Source organism: Pteronotus mesoamericanus, unplaced genomic scaffold (assembly GCF_021234165.1).
Source record: "Pteronotus mesoamericanus isolate MK-2021 breed Mesoamerican mustached bat unplaced genomic scaffold, CSHL_Meso_final contig_459, whole genome shotgun sequence".
NCBI classification, from domain to species: Eukaryota; Metazoa; Chordata; class Mammalia; order Chiroptera; family Mormoopidae; genus Pteronotus; species Pteronotus mesoamericanus.
The window spans coordinates 556-17,165 of NW_026555169.1; the positions used below are offsets into that span (position 1 = coordinate 556).

The following is a 16,610-nucleotide window of genomic DNA, read 5'->3' on the forward strand; positions in this document are numbered from 1 at the left end:
GGCCAGAACTGCTTCTCAATTGGAATAAATTTCTATACTTTGTAAGCACAGTGCAAGTCCAAGAAATATTTGTTGATTACCTGCATCTTTCCTAAATATGCCAGCCCAGAGTAAATACATTAATCTTCTCTAAGGTCAGATAAGAGCAGAATTTAATGGTACTTTTCTTTAAGCACCCAAATGTAAGATGCATAAAAACTGATTTTTTTCCTTTTAGTTTAAAATTACTAGTTTGGTTCCAGGATCAATAGGAGGGATATACACTGTTCATTACACTTTCAACATCTTTATCATCTTCCTTCAGGCATACATCACAGGCTTCAGTAACCTGAGTTAAATCTACATGAAGTTCACCTTCTGAGTTCTCTTCTGAAATTTCAGCTCCTTTAGATTTCAGATAAGCTCAAAGCTCAGCAGCCTGATCTTCCTCCTACTAATCCTAGAACCAGAAAAGCAGAAAGCTCTGATTGAAAACATCTGTGAAAAGTTGGTCAAATTCCAGGAGGGTGAATGGTCATCTCTGAGACTACAGTTGTTAAGCAACATTTTCCATGGGATGGATAAGAATACTCCTGTAAGATATACAGTATAGTGCAGCCTCATTAAAGTGGCAGCATATTGTGGGCCCATCTAATATATTCCAGCTGAGCTGGATCTGGTCAGAAAGTGGATTTCTAACTGAAACCTCACCACTGAAGAAAAACACACCTTTTTAAAAATACTTTATGAGGCACTTGTGGATTGTAAGAAAAGTGCTGCTGCTTCAAAAGTCATAGTTGAATTGCTAGAAGTTACACAGAGGACAATGCTCCTCAGGCTCAAGTTGATGCCCACAGGTGTATTGTATGAGCACTGCAAGATCCAAATGCATTTCTTTTTTACCATCTTACTTTAAAACCAGTCAAGCTTTTAGAAGGTGAGCTTATTCATGATCTTTTAACCATTTTTTTGTGAGTGCTAAATTGGCATCATATGACAAGTCTTATCAGAATAATAAAGACTTCATAGATTCACTTGGACTATTACATGAACAAAATACAACAAAAATGAGACTACTTTCTTTTATGGGAATGGCAATAGAAAATAAAGAAATTTCCTTTGATACAATGCAACAGGAATTTCATATTGGAGCTGATGATATTGAAATATTTGTTACTGATGCAGTGAAAACAAAAATGGTCTACTGCAAAATTGATCAGACCCAGAGAAAAGTAGTTGTCCGTCAAAGTACACATTGGACATTTGGAAAGCAGCAATCACAAAAACTGTATGACATACTCAGTGCTTGGAAACAAAACTTGAACAAATGAAAAACAGTCTTTTGAGTCTTTCTGACACATGAATTTTTATGCTATAAATTTTTTTCCTTTTGCAGAAAAATATCTAAATGACAGTAAAACATTATAAGCTGAAATTTGAAAAAATAAAAATAATAAAATTACTAATCTGGTCAGTACTGTTCATCACCTCCTTGCTATACTAGCTGGCAATGCATAGTGTTCAGTTACTCTGTGAGTTGAACATATCTTTTATAGCACTTTTGCAAATTAATTCATCTACTGTTTATTGAACATCAGCTCAGACAAGGCCACAAAGTGGGTATTGGAGAAAGGAGAAAGTCCCATTTTCTCCCCTCAAAGAAGTCTTGTGCTGAAGTCTGTGCTAATCTCTGTCCACTGGCAGAATTTACAATCTGTTACTTCTGAATTATAAAGTATTAATTTACAGATATAGACTTGAAACACAGTCTACCTCATAAGAAGATGATGGTAGTAAATAAAAAGCATAGTAATTCCAACAGCTTCTGACATGACTGTAAATGTTCTGTACACATTTCTTAAGGTACATGGTGGAGGCAAGTGAGCAGCTGGACTCCGTTTTAATGTGAAAGCCTCCATCTCTGTGATTCTCTACTGAATTTCATAACAACAATGTTTAATTTCTTGATTTTGGGTACTTTCACCTTACAAAAGTGGCCTGCTTTGATTAAGTCACAAGTTTACAGCCAGTGTCACATATTTAAATTCTACCCCAAACCAGTATTTTCCCAAGAGCATTGAGGAGCCCACTGCCTTCACAATACCCCAGGAATCTGCCCTACTGAGAAGTAACAATGTCTGTATTTACTACATAACATTTTTGTTAGTATTTTAATATTTCTTGAGGTTTTCTTAGGAGAGAACCAACATCTTAGTGCTTGACCATACATGGATGTGTGTCTTGAATAAACTCTCACCTTAAGGTCTTCAAACACTATGAAGAGACATAGCATTGACATTTTTCTGCCTTTGCCCCCCGCCCCACGCACTCCTCTCCAGCTCTGCAGACCCCAACTTAGCTGATCTGAGTCACTAACTACTCACTGTTTGACTGAAGTCAATGATGAGTGGGGAAAGAGTGTGGAACTTCTTTTCCTTATGCTAATTATGGTTTAGAAATCTTCACGTCTAGTCTCCAGTGAGTATTCACAGCAGAGGTTACACTACAAAACGGAAGGAACACAGGAAGGGGTTTCTGCTTCTTAATTCAACACCAGATTGGTCTCAAGCTGTGGAGCATCAGTCTTCATGACTCCCCATCCAACCAGATAGACCCAATGTCATGGTCTAATAACCACCTGTTCCAGTTCACTAGGAGTTCCAGTTCACTAGGAGTTAGTTCTTCAGTTTCAAAGCATGTTTTTGTTTTTGTTTTTGTTTTATTTTTCAATTCTTGCAAGATTATGGGAATCCATGAAATAATTTCTGTAAAGGGATTGCTATTGAGGGAAGAGTATACACATGCACTGGTCAGTCTTTTATTTTGCATGTGAAAAAATGATATCTGTTGGTCTCGTGTAGTCTGTGCAGACTGTCAGAATGGGTAATATGGAAATTCTCTGAGCTGTGCAAGTCTATGACCTGTTCCTCACTCTTGTTGGATGATTTACTTAATTCCCCCAAAACTGGCTTGGCAGAAAGGACAGAGAAAGAGATATCAGTGAAAGCAGAATCAAAAGTAGAGCTTTCTAGAACTATTGGACTGAAAAAAGTATTCTGTTCAGATACAATTTTTCCAAAACTTAAAGTAACAAAAATTTTAATCCAGAACACTAAAATGATACCATTTATTTATTAACATGGTACTTATTACAAAAAATCCTTTCATGTAGAGAGTAAATCCAGCAACTCAAGATTCCCTCTCCAGTGTGACTTTGCTTTGTAAACATAGTGATGGAGAGGTAAAGAAATCAGACTTGACTACTAATCTCATTGTGGTAACATATAATGTTATGAATACCTTAAGAATTATATTATTTTTACTCAAATGACTATATCCAACTAATAAAAGCAGTTTGAGTGTATTAAGTGCAACTTCTTTGTGAAAGTTATGTGTTATATGCAGAAATTTTACATTAATCTTCTTTGAGGCTGTCCTTTCTTTTTGTTTGATGCACATTTTCTAAGTCTCTATAATCCCTTGCTTGGCTAGTCAGGATGAAGTGAGGCTGGCAAACCATGTTGGAATAATGCCCAGAGAAGACAGAAGAAGAAACAATGTGTTGCGGATGGGTGGTGGGACTTGTGGAAGCTGTGCATAACTATAAATACAGGAGGAACTAGAAAAAAAGAACAAATTGATTCCAAAGCTAGCAGCAGAAAGGAAATAACAAAGACTAGAGGAAATATAAACAAAATAGAAAAAAAATAGAGAAAAATCAATGCAACCAAAAGTTGGTTGAAAAGATCAACAAAATTAAGGAAAGTTTAGCTATCTTGACTAAGGAAAAAAAGAGAAAACTCAAATGACTTAAATCAGAAGTGAAAGTGGTGACATCAAAGCTATAGAAATAAAAGGATTTTAAGGATATACTATTGTCACAGGTATACACAGGTAATCAGGTTCCTGGTGATCACAAAGAATTGAATGAATCACAAGAGTAGAGTGGAGCAAAGTAAGCAAGCTTTTTTATGGGAGCAGACTGAGGGGCCATTAATTCTTGAATGAAGAATGGCCCTCTGTTGTCTTAGGGGTTAAAATTTTATAAGCCTTTTTACTTCTCTATTCTTAATCTACTTTCTACTATACTTGTGTTAGGAGTTATATAATTTCTCTGCTACCATGCATGCAATTACCCATAGTTCTCCCTGATTTCCCACTCAGGGAGTAGAAACTGCAATGCTAATTTATTACAATTAGATTATAATGATACTAGGTGGACTATAGGTTTTTAAGATCAAAGTGTACAAGCCCAACTGTGGTTTTAAGTAATACTAAGCTTACAAGACTATTTTCAGAATTCAGGATATTGGTTAGTGTCAATGTCAGCTACCTACTTTGATGCCAGCCTCCAAGGACTTCCTCATTTTTATTTTATCTGCTGTCTTAAAGTTTCCTGCCTTAAGTCCAGCTACCTGTGGGGAGTGATGTAACTATTTCAGGATCTCAGTGTTTGGCTTAGTATGTCTGGCTTAGCTTTCTTTAGCATATTTTGTGTTTGCTACAGATGCCTTCAACGTCTTTATTTCTAACCATCTGCCTGCCTCACTATGGAAAATTGTATGCCAATCAATTTAATAACCAGGATAAATGGAAAAATTCATAGAAATAAAAATCTACCAAGACTAAATCATGACAGAATAGAAAATATGAATAGATCTAAGGAGACTGAAAGAATAATAAAAAATCTCTCAACAAAGAAAAGCCGTGGACCTGTTTGCTGAACTAGTGAATTCTACCAAACATATAAAGAAGAAGAGAATCAAGATGGTGGAGGAATGAGTAGAAGTCACACTCACCTCCTCCCAGGATAAACCTGGAATTATAACTAAGTTGTGGATAAATCACCTGGAACAAACACCTGAACAAGAGGGAGAGCGGAACCTTCTAACCTCAGACAGACAGAAGCATAAACTTTAGCACAACACAACTGGTAAAGAGTGCAGTAGAGACTTGAGAAGGAGGACAGGGCACCCACAGGTGGCAGCACCAGAAGGATATTGAAAAAAGCCAGTTGGATCTCCCTGAGAAGAGCGGGGTCTAAACCATAAGCTGGGATCTCCAGCCTACAGCACCAGAGCCCAAAGAGTACACAGATAACAGCCAACTGTGAAAAGCAGCAGGGTTGCTCTCTGCCAGAGACAGGTAGCTGGAGACACAAAGAGATGTTTAAAGGGCTGAGGCATAAAGTTTTATTTGCAGCCACTTACCCTGGGCTCTGGAAAGGCAGGGACAGAGTGGGCTGGAGATGAAGGAGGAAAGGCTGGGAAAGGAGGCTTTGGAGAGAGAACTGAGACAGTAACCAGTGGGATCCCGGTGCTGACTCATTCCCCATGTGACAACAGCCATCTTGCTCAGGCTGACCACTCCCTTGAGTGGCAACAAAGTGAGAGGACACAATAGCCCCACGCCCAGGATGGACTTGGCTCTACTGGGTATAGAATGGCAGCCACAGATAATAGATCCCTGGCTAAAGAAGGCACAGAGTGGTCAAGAGATTCTCGAGGAGAGACTGGAGATGAAGGCTTTGGGGAGAGAGTGGCTAACGGGATCCTGGTGCTGACTCCTCTGCCTAGTGGCAGCAGCCATCTGGCTAGCCAGACCAGGCCCCTGAGTGGCAGCAACCTCAGAGGACACAATAACCCCACCCCCAGGAGGGACTCTGTCCCACCCTGTGGTGTCTCTAAGCAGGCCTGCTGAGGGCCAAGAGACTAGATTAACAGCTGAAGGAGACAGCTGTAGAAAATAGATTCCTAGAAGTCTCGAACAGACTGCCTAAGGTTAGACAGGGTCAACATCTGACATCATCAGAGGCAGGTCCAGAAAGTAAAAACAGCGGTCTCCAACCATAGAAGTTCACACCACAAAGTCAGGAAATCAAGGCAGATCAACTTAAGAAGCAGAAGCAGAAGAGTCTCACAAATAATGGGAAGACAAAGAAATACACCCCACTCAAAGGGAAAGGAGGAATCCCCAGAAAGAGAACTAAATGAAATAGAGGCAAGTAAACTATCAGATATTGAGTTCAAAACAACGGTTCTAAGGCAGCTAAATGAGCTCAGTGAGCTCAGAGAGAATTACCAAAAATTATAGGAAAAATATGAGGAACTTACTGCAAACTGTATCAGCATGAAAAAAGATATAGAAACTATCAATAAGAGACAAGAGGAAATGAAAAATACAATTTCTGAATTGAAGAACACAGTAAAAGGAATCAAAAGCAGACTAAAAGAAGCAGAGGATCGAATCAGCTAGCTGGAGGACAAGGTAGAAAAAAGCTCCCAGAAAGAGCAAGAAAATGAACAAAGACTCAAAAAAATGAAAAACAACATGAAATGTAATAATATCCATACAATAGGGACACCAGAAGGAGAAGAAGAGGAAAACAGGATAGAGAAACTGTTTCAAAAAGTAATGATGGAAAACGTCCCTAATTGGAGGAGAGAAAAAGTCATGCAAGCCCAGGAAACAAAAAGGGTCCCATTAAAGAGGAACCCAATGAGGCCCACTCCAAGACACATCAGAATCAAAATGGCAAATATCAAAGACAAATAGAGAATCCTAAAGGAAGCAAGAGAGAAAGAGGTAGTAACATATAAGGGAGCCCCAATACGGCTAGCAGCTGACTTCTCAACAGAAAAAACTATAAGCCAGAAGGGAATGACAAGAAATATTCCAAGTCATGAAAAGCAAAGGCCTGCAACCAAGACTGCTCTACCCAGCAAGGCTCTCAGTTCAAATGGAAGGTGAAATAAGGAGCTTCTCAGACAAAAGAAGGCTAAAAGAATACACCTCCACCAAACCAGTATTGCAAGATATGCTAAAGGGACTGCTTTAAGAAGATGAAGTAAAAGAGTCTATGAATACCCAGTTCCTTTCAGAGTTGCCAATACTTGATATTACCAATATTTTTAATACTCAATCTGATTGTGACAATGGTGTATTTTAATTGTTATTTTATTATTTGTTGACTAAACCTGTTTTAGTATATTTCTTGCCTATTTCTATTATTTTTAAAAAGCTTTAAATGACTTTTTGATGTTCTTTATCCATTTTTTGACTAAATGTTTATAGAATTTTTCCCTAAAAATATTAAAAACTATTGTCTTTTTTAATATGTTGCAAATACGTTCCTATTTTATTACTTGTCCTTTAATTTTTTATATGTATGTTAGTGTTAGTCTTAAATGTTTAATATAGTCCCATTGTCAATATTTTACTTTATAGCTCCTAGGTTTGAATATTTTACTGCAGGGTAAAAAAAATAGTATTTTGTATTTTCTCCTGAAACTCCTTAGACTTTACATATTGATTTTTAACTCACTTGACTATTTCTTATCTAATGTGTGAAATAGGGCTCTATATTTGTTTTATTTCAAGTAATAGTAGTCCATGCACCTTATTTGTTGAATAAGCCTTATTTTCCCCATTGATTTGAAATATCAATTTAATCATATATTCCATTGTTAGACAGATAGATACATTTGTTTCTAGAATGCTCATTATATTTCATTGCTCTACTTGATTATTTCTGTGCTGATGTCATGTTGTTTTAATTGCTGAGGCCTTGTAATGGATTTAAAGTTTTTAATATTTTATAATGGGTTTTGACATTAAAAAAATAAGTAAAATCAATCTGCATTTTTAAAAGAAAAAAAAAGAAGGAACTCCTACCTTTTGTGACAACATGGATGTAACTGGAGAATATTATACTAAGTGAAATAAGCCAGTCAAGGAGCAGACTGAAAGTGACCAGAGTGGATGGGGAAGGAGGACAATGGTGGAAAGAAGGAAAAGGGACTAAACAAAGAACATGTATGAATGGCCCATGGACATGGACAACAGAGTGGGAACTGACTGTGGGAGAGGGAGGGGGTGGGTGGGGTGGGATGGGTGGAGGAGGGCAAAGGGGGAAAAACTGAGACAATTGTAATAGAATAAACATGATTTAGACAAAGAAAATAGAGAAGAAAAATCACATGATCATCTCAATTGACACAGAAAGATCATTTGACAAAATGTAACATACCTTCATGATAAAAACACTCAATAGACCAAGAATAGAAGGAAACTACATCAACATTAAAAAATCATATTTGAAAACCCCTCAGCAAACATGCTGAATGGTGAAAAAATGGAAACCTTCCCTCTAAGATCAGGAACAAGCAAGGATCCTGGCTTTTCAAATAGTACTGGAAGTTCTAACCAGAACAGCTAGGCGATAAAAAGTGATAAAAGGTAATCAAGTTGTAAAAGAAGAAGTAAAATTATCTCTGTTTGCAGATGATGTAATCTTATATGTAGAAAACCCTAAGGAATGCGCGCGCACACCAACAACCCTATTAGAACTAATAAATGAACTCTGGAAAGTAGCAGGATACAAAGTTAACACACAAAAACAGTGGCATTTTTTACACTGACAATGAGCAATCTGAAAAGCAAATTTAAAAACAATTTATTTAAAATAATATCAAAAAGAATGATATATTTAGGAATTAACCAATGAGTTGAAAGAATTGTACAATGAAAACTATAAAACACTGCAGAAGATATTAAAGAAGATATAAATAAATGAGAATATATCCCATGTTCATGGATGGATCGAAAGACTTAATATTGTTAAAATGTCAGTGATACCCAAAGCAATCTACATATTCAATACAATCACTATCAAAAATCCAATGACTGCCCTGACTGGTGTGGCTCAGTGGTTTGGGTGTCATCCCACAAACTGAAAGGTTACCAGTTCAATTCCCAGTGAGGGCACACGCCTGGGTTGTGGGCCCAGTCACCAGTTGGGGGTATATGAGAGGCAACCAGTTGATATTTCACTTGCACATCAATGTTTCTCTCCTTCCATTTCTCCTTCCCTCCTTCATCCTCTCTAGAAATAAATAAGTAAATATCTTTTTTAAAAATCCAATGATCTTTTTTTCAAAAATCAGAAAGACCAACCTAAACTTCATATGGAATCTCAAGGGAATCTGTAGAGCCAAACAAGTTTTAAAAAGAGCAAAACTGGAAGACAAACATTTCCTGATTACAAAATTTACAAAAAAATAAAAACTGCAGTAATTAAAACAGTGTAGTATTGATATAAAGACAGACTTATACACCAGTGGACTATAATAGAAAGCCCAGAAATAACCCCTCACATGTATGGGCAAATGAAAGTGCTAAGACCATCCAAAGGGGAAAGGACAGTCTCCTGAATAATTGGAGCTTGGAAAACTGGACATTCACATGCAAAAGAATAAAGTTGGACCCTTACTTAATACCATATACAAAAAACAACTCAAAATCTATCAAATATCTAAACATAAGATATAAACCAATAAAATCTTAGAAGAACAAATAGCAAAAATTGTTTAAGACACTGGATTTGACAATACTTTCTTGGATATGAGACCAAAGAAAAAGGTAACAAAATAAAAATTAGACAAATTAAATTGGACTTCATAAAAATTTTAAGTTTTTGTACATCAAATACCACTATCTATACAGTAAGAAGGAAACTGAAAGAAAGGGGAAAATATATGGAAATCATATATCTGATAAGAGATTACTATCCAGAGCATATACAGAACTCCTAAAACTCAACAACAATTTTTAAAAAGCTGGTTTAAAAATAGAAAAATGGAAAAGGATCAAAGATGTTGGTGGCATAGGTGGAAGCTGGACTCACCTCCACCTGTGACCAAACTGGAATTACAACTAAATTACATAAAAGTCACCCTGAATAACTAATTGAAGACTAGCTGGAGAGAAACCTTATAACCAAGGACATATGGAAGAAATCATATCACCACAACAAGACTAGTAAAAAGTGCTGGTGTCCCACACAGCAGAAGTTCCAGGGGGATATTTCTGCAGCCACAGGGTTCCTCCTGAGAAGTGTGGGTTATAAACCCAAACCTGAGCTCTCTAGCCTAAAACACCAAAACTGGGAAAGTCACCCCTACAAAATATGGCTATGAAAAACAGCAGTATTTCTGTCCACCAGAGAAAGACAACTAGAAAAGCAGTTACCTTCTTAAAGAGCCAATACACAAAATTTCATTTGCAGGCATTTACCCTGGGCTCCAGCAGAGGGAGGGCAGAGCAGACTAAAGCCATGTGAAGAGATTCTGGGGCTTGCGGCTCTGGGGAGATAGTTGAGTTAGCCACTAGGATCGCTGTGCTCAACCATTGTTCATACTGCAGAAGCCACCATTCTCAGGCAGAGCGCTGCCCTCCATGTGGCATCAGCCTGGGGGGGAGCAACAGCCCCACCCACAGAAATCCCTCTTTCTCTACCCTGTGAAGCATAAGCCAGGCTGCTGAGGAGTATGAGGCTATTCCAGTGATTAAGCCTAATAGAAAGCCTACAGGTGAAAGCAAACCTCTGGGAGCTTTGAGACTTTAGCTGACCCTCCCAGGTGTGGTGCTGGTGAAAGTCAGCATTGCTGTGCAGCTTGGCTCTTTCTGCACACACCCAGGCTGAACAGAAGGAGCCACAAGCTATGGATCACTGATAGCTCCAAAAAAGTTTCCCAGGGCCAATCACAAGCAGCGTCTGAAATAGGTTTGCACCAGAGTCTTTGCAGATCTACCTAATACATACAAACAAATACAAAGAGACATCGAAAATTGGGAGACAAAGAAACAAGCCCAAAATGAAAGAACAAGAGAATTCTCCAGAAGAAAAGCTAAATGAAATGGAGGCAAGCAGTTTATCATATATAGAGTATAAAGTAATGATTATAAGGATGCTCAATAGCATGGAAAAACACATAAAAACCACAGAAAAGGACTAGTAAAAAAAACTATATCTGAAATAAATAATACACTGGAAAGAATAAACAGCAGGTTAGATGAATCAGAGATTTGGAAGACAAGGTAAAAAAAAAAAAAAAAAACCACCCAATCAGAGCAGCAAAAAGAAATAAGAATTTTTTTTAAATGAGGATAGTTTAAGGACTTTTGGGACAACATGAAGCGAAACAACATCTGCATGATAGGGCTACCTAAAGGAGGGAAGGGGACAAAAACCTATTTGAAAAAATAATGACCAAAAGCATTCCTAACCTGGTGAAGAAAAAAGACACACAAGTCCAAGAAGTGCAGAGAATCCCATACAAGATGGACACAAAGAGGCCCATACCAAGACACATCACAATTAAAATGGCAAAGCTTAAAGAGAAAGAGAGAATCTTAAAAGCCACAAAAAAAGCAGACTGTTACTGTAGGGTAAACTGAAGAAATCTGGCTTCCTCACCCAGGTGTCTGGGGAAGTAAAATAAGTAGTGTTCTCATAGCCTTGAGACTGGGCCCAATAAGTACACCCGTAACCTTGAGTGGGTTCACATGCACAGAATCTCACTATGTTATACAACCTGTTGGCTCCCTGCTGGCTTTGTCTGTTTCCAGTATATTAGGAGGTAGGGAGCTCCCCATGGATACGTACTCATGCCACAAGACAGGGGACAGGTGACATGCAATATGACATGTGGGGACATGCAGCTTGTAGCATGCATGGATCTCCCACCCTTGAATAAAAGCATGTCAGACATCCCACAGCTCAGTGAATATTCTTCTGTCTGCTTGAATCTCAAGTGAACCTGCCTGCCCTAAACATGCTGCAACACTTATTTACATTTACTTACAATAGAGCTCCCATAAGACTGTCATCTGATATCTCAACAGAAACATTTCCGGCCAAAAGGGACTGGCATGAAATATTCAGAGGGATAAAAACCAAGGAAATTCAACCAAGGTACTTTACTGAGAAAAGGCTATCATTTAAATTTGAAGGAGAAATGAAGAGCTTACCAGCAAGAAAAAATAAAGGAGATGGTCACCACCAAACCAGTATGGCAACAAATGCTAAAGGGCTCGCTTTAAAAATGAGAGAGAGACAAAGCAGAAGGAAAATGAGAGAAGAAGGAGAAGGAGAGGAGAGCAAAAAAAACAACAGAGGAACATAGTTAAAAAAATAAAAGGGCAATAAATACATATCTATCAAAAATTATTTAAATGTAAATGGATTAAATGCTCCAATCAAAAGACACAAAGTCGCTGAATGGGTAATAAAACAAGACATGTATATATGTTGTCTTTAAGAGACACGCCTCAGAATAAAAGACACACAGACTAAAAGTAAACAGATGGAAAAAGACAGTTGATGCAAATGGAAAGGAAAAAAAGCAGGGGCAGCAGTACTTATATCTGGCAGAATAGACTTTAAAACCGAGGCTATAGTAAGAGACAAAGAAGGACATTACATATATTGATAAAGGAAACTACCAAATAAGAGGATATAACCCTAGTAAACATTTATTCACCCAATAATGTAGTACCTAAATATGTAAAGCAAATCTTGATGGACATAAAGGGAGGGACTGACAGAAACACAGTCACAGTAGAGGATTTTAAAATCCCATTGACTTCAATGGATAGATCTTCCAGACAGGAAATCAACAAGGAGACAGCAGTCTTAGATGACATATTAGATCAAATGAACTTAATTGTTATCTTCAGAAGATTTCATCCCAAAGCAGCAGAACATACAATCTTTTAAAATGCACATGGAACATTTTCTGAGATCGACCACATGTTAGGACACAAAACAAATCTCAATAAACCTGAAAAGATTGAAATCATATCAAGCATCTTCTCTGAACATAATGCTAAGAAAATAGAAATCAATCACAAGAAGAACACTGAAAAATACACAAAGAAATGGAAGTTAAATAATATATTATTAAGCAATGGATGGGTTAACAATGCAACCACGGAAGAAATCAAAATATACCTTGAAACAAATGAAAATGAGAACACAAAAAGCCAGACTCTGTAGAACACAGGGAAAGCAATCCTAAGAGGGAAATTCATAGCATTACAAGCTACCTTAAGAAAAACGAGAATGTTTAAATATACAATCTAACTTTATACTTAAAGTAACTATAAAAATAAACGCAAACAAAGCCAAAAGTGAGTAGAAGAAAGGAAATAATAAAAATCATGCAGAAATAAATGAAATGGAGTCTAAAAAACAATACAAAAGGTCAATGAATCCAAGAGTTGGTTCTCTGAAAAGATAAACAAGGTGACAAACCTTTAACCAGACTCATCAAGGAAAAAAAAGAGAGGACCCAAATAAATAAAATCAGAAATGAAGGAGAAGTATCATCTGACACAAGAGAAATACAAAGGATTATAAGAAAATATTACAAACAAACATATGCCAACCTGGATGAAATGGATAAATTCCTAAACTCATATAATTCTCCCAAACTAAATAGGAAGAGTCAGAAAATCTGAATAGACAGATTACACCTAGTGAAGTTGAGATAGTAATCAAAAAACTCCCAACAAAAAAATTCCTGGACCAGATGGGCTTCACAGATGAATTTCATCAATCTGAAAATAACTAACACCTCTCCTTCCCAAACTATTCCAAAAAATTCAAGAAGAGGAAAACTCTCAAGCTCATTTACAAAGCCAGCATTATCCTAATTCCAAAACCAGATAAAAGCACTACAAAGAAAGAAAATTATAGGCCAATATTCAAAAAAAAAAGAACTCATGGACACAGACAGCAGTATGGAGATTGCAGTGGAGGAGAAGGGTGGGTGGAGGTGTAAGGGGGTATAATGAGAATAAATGGTAATGGAAAAAATACAAAAAATGAACTATTAAATAAACTTTAAAAATAAAATAAAATAATGAACATAGATGCTAAAATCCTCAACAAAATATAAGCAAACCAAATATACAACAATACATCTAAAAGATCATACACCAGGATCAAATTGGATTTATTTTGGGGAGGCAAGGTTGGTACAATATTCACAAATCAATAATTGTGATACACCATGTAAACAAAATAAAGGATCAACACCATATGATCATAACAACAGATGCAGAAAAATCACTTGATAAAATCCAGCACCGACTTATGACAAAAATGCTCAGCAAAGTAGGTATCGAGGGAACATAACTCAATGTAATAAAGGACATATATGACAAACCTACTGTTAGCATCATATTCAATGGGAAGAAAACTACAAATGTTCAATATCAGCAACAAGACAGAGATGTACACTTTCATCACTCTTATTTAACATAGTGCTACAATCAGATAAGGAGAAGAACTAAAAGGCATCCAAATTGGAAAGAAAGAAGTAAAACTGTCATTAGTTGTAGATGACATGCTACTGTACATAGAGAACCCTAATGATTCTACCAAGAAACAATAGAACTGATAAATGCATTGGTAAAATAGCAGGATACAAAACTAATATCCATAAAACAATTGCATTTTTATATGTAATAATGAACTATCAGAAAGTGAAATTAAGAAAAAAATCCCATTCACAATTGTTTCACAAAGAATAAAATACTTAGGAATAAATTTAACCAAAGATGTAAAAGACCTGTACTTGGAAAATTACAAGACACTAAGAAAAGAAATTTAAAAAGATACAATAAGTGGAAGCATATAATGTGTTCATGGATAGGAAGAATTAACATCATTAAAATGTCCATACTACCCAAAGTAATCTATAGATTCAATGCAATTCCTAACAAGATACCAATGGCATATTTCACAGAACTAGAACAAATATTCCAAAAATTTAGATGAAACCACAAAAGACTTCAAATAGCAACAGTGATTTTTAAAAAGAACAAAGTTGGAGAAATCACACTACCTAATATCAAACTATATTATAAGGCCATGTTAATCAAAACAGCATGGTTGGCATAAAAACAGACATATAGATTAATGGGACAGAATAGAGAGCCCAGAAATCAACCCATGCCAATGTAGTCAATTAATATTTGACTGAGGAGACAAAAACATACAAAAGGCTAAAGATAGACTATCCAATAAATGGTGTTGGGAAAATTGGACAGATACGTGCAGAAAAATGAAATTAGACCACGCTCTTATGCTACCCAAAAGAATAAATTCAAAGTGGACTAAAGACTTAAATGTTAGACTCAAAACCATAAATATCCTAAAAGAAAACATAGACAGTACAGTCTTGGCATTTCTTGTAGCAATATTTTTTCTAATACAGCTCCTCAGGCAAGGAAAACACAACAAAAATAAATAAAGGCAACTATATAAAACTAAAAAGTTTTTGCACAGCAAAGAAAAACATTGACAAAATGAAAAAACAATCCACTACATGGGAGAATATATTCACCAATACATCAGATGAGGGGTTAATATCCAAAATTTATGAAGAACTTATAAAACTCAGCACTAAAAAAATACAATCCTATTAAAAGTGGGCAAAGGGTCTGAATAAACACTCCTCCAAATAGAAGCCTACAGATGACCAATAGAATTATGAAAACATGCTCAACATCACTAATGATCAGAGAAATGTCAACTAAAACCACAATGAGATATAATCTCACACATGTCAGAATGGTTATCATCCATAAATCAACAAACAAGTGCTGGCAAGGATATGGAGAAAAGGGGACCCTAGTGCGTTATTGCTGGGAATGCAGACTGATACAGCCACTATGGAAAACAGTATGTAGTTTCCTCAAAAAATTAAAAATTGAGGCTGACTGGCATGGCTCAGTGGGTTGGACATCATCCCACAAACTGAAAGGTTGCCTGTTTGATTTCCAGTCAGAATATCTGCCTGGGTTGCTGGCCAGATCCCCAGTTGGGGGCAAGTGAGAGGCAACCATGGATGGTTCTCTCCATCTCTTTTCCCCTCCCTTTCCCTCTCTCAAAAAATAACATTTTTTTAAATTAAAAATGGAACTGCCTTACAGCTATCCCACTTCTGGGAATTTATCTGAAGAAACCCAAAACACTAATTTGAAAGAATGTATGCAACCCTGTGTTCATTGCAACATTATTTACAATAGCCAGGATTTAGAAGCAGCCCAAGTGTCCATCAGTAGATGAGTGGATAAAACAGCTATGGTACATTTACACAATTGAATACTACTTAGCAGAAAAAAGAAAAGAAAACTTTACCCTTTGCAACAGTATGGATGGACCTAGAGAACATTATGCTAAGTGAATTAAGCCAGTCAGAGAAAGACAAGTACCAAATGATTTCACTCATATCTAATAAAAAAAAACTGAACTAACAAGCAAAATAGAGACAGACTCATAGGTAGAGAGAAGGCTGACCACTCTGGGAAGGATTGGGAAGGGGTGGAGTAATCAAGCCAAAAAAAAAAAAAAAAAAAAAAAAGAACTCATGGACACAGACAGGAGTATGGAGATTGCAGTGAAGGAGAAGGGTGGGTGGAGGTGGAAGGGGGTATAATGAGAATAAATGGTAATGGAAAAAATACAAAAAATGAACTATTAAATAAACTTTAAAAATAAAATAAAATAAACATGGACAAATTCCTTGAATAGACATTTCTCCAAAAGAGATCTATAAATGGCAAATAAGCACATTAAAAGATGCTCAATATCACTTAATTACTAGGGAAATTAAAATCAAAATTACAATGACATACCACCGCAGGCACATTAAGATAGCTACTATTAAAAATAAAACAGAAAATAACAAGTATTGCAGAAGATATGAAGAAATCGGAATGCTTTTGCATTATTGGTTGAAATGCGAAATGATGCTCCCACAGTGGATAACAGTACAGAG

The 16,610-nt window shown here is 36.5% G+C and overlaps 1 pseudogene; it reads left to right on the forward strand.

Moving 5' to 3' along the window:
- The first annotated feature begins 381 nt into the window (after positions 1–381).
- LOC129074028 (eukaryotic translation initiation factor 3 subunit M-like) lies at positions 382–1,342 on the forward strand (annotated as a pseudogene).
- The last annotated feature ends 15,268 nt before the right edge of the window (positions 1,343–16,610 follow it).